The following is a 1,237-nucleotide window of genomic DNA, read 5'->3' as shown; positions in this document are numbered from 1 at the left end:
GAAAAAGAGTACGACTCGGGAGACGCCTTTCAGAAGTGGAAATGCTTGAGGTGAGTAACGTTCCAGTTGTTTTGGAGCGTTTTCCCTTCCATTGTTTCCAACTGGAATGCGCCTTTGCTGGCTACTGCTGTGATTTTGTAGGGTCCTTCCCAGTTGGTGCCCAGAGTCCCTTCAGTTGGGTCTTTGGATGCCAATGTCTTGGCTTTAAGGACATAATCTCCTACCTTGAGTGGTCTTATTTTGGCTCTCTTGTTGTAGTATCTTTCGACTTGTTGCTTTTGGGCCACCATTCTGATATGGGCCATTTCTCTCCTTTCCTCAGCTTCGTCGAGGTCTTGGAGCCTGTTTGTGTCGTTTTCTATTCCACTGGTGTGTGAATATCTTAGGCTTGGTTCGCCGACCTCGACGGGTATGACCGCATCGGTTCCGTAGACCAGCGAGTACGATGTTGCCCCCGTGCTGGATTTGGGTGTGGTCCTGTGTGCCCACAACACTTCGGGTAGCAGCTCGGGCCATAGCCCTTTGGCGTCCTCGAGTTTCTTCTTTAGTATGTTTAATATTGTTTTGTTGGAGGATTCCGCTTGGCCGTTGGCGGCAGGGTGATATGGCGTGGAGAGTATCCTCTTGATGCGCCATTTCTCGAAGAATTCAGTCGTTTTTTGACCGATGAACTGTCGTCCGTTGTCACAACTGATTTCTTTGGGGATGCCGAAGCGGCATATAATATTTTTCCATATGAAGGCGATCACTTCTTGTTCGCGTATTTGGGCGTACGCTCCTGCTTCCACCCACTTGGAAAAATAGTCAGTTAAAACTAATAGAAATCGTACCTTTCCTCGTCCCGCTGGTAGGGGACCGACTATGTCCATTCCCCATTTGATGAAGGGCCATGGGGAAGTGACCGAGTGAAGTGGTTCTCCTGGTTGATGTATCATGGGGGCATACTTTTGGCATTGTTCGCATCAGCGGACATATTCCGCTGCATCTTTCTTCATAGTGGGCCAATAATAGCCGGCTCGTATTATGCAGCGCACGAGGGCGCGGTTGCCTGTATGGGCACCGCAATGTCCTTCATGTACCTCTTCGAGCACTGGCCGCGTTTGTTGCGGCCCTAGACACTTGGCCAGGGGTCCGCCAAACGTCCTTTTGTAGAGCTCGTGGTTTATCAGGCAATACCGGGCGGCCTGTACGCGGAGCTTCTTGGCTTCTTTTTTGTCGAGGGGGGAGCGTTCCATCC

The sequence above is a fragment of the Nicotiana attenuata genome, unplaced genomic scaffold, assembly GCF_001879085.1.
Source record: "Nicotiana attenuata strain UT unplaced genomic scaffold, NIATTr2, whole genome shotgun sequence".
NCBI lineage: Eukaryota > Viridiplantae > Streptophyta > Magnoliopsida > Solanales > Solanaceae > Nicotiana > Nicotiana attenuata.
Note: the sequence above shows the minus strand (reverse complement) of the source record.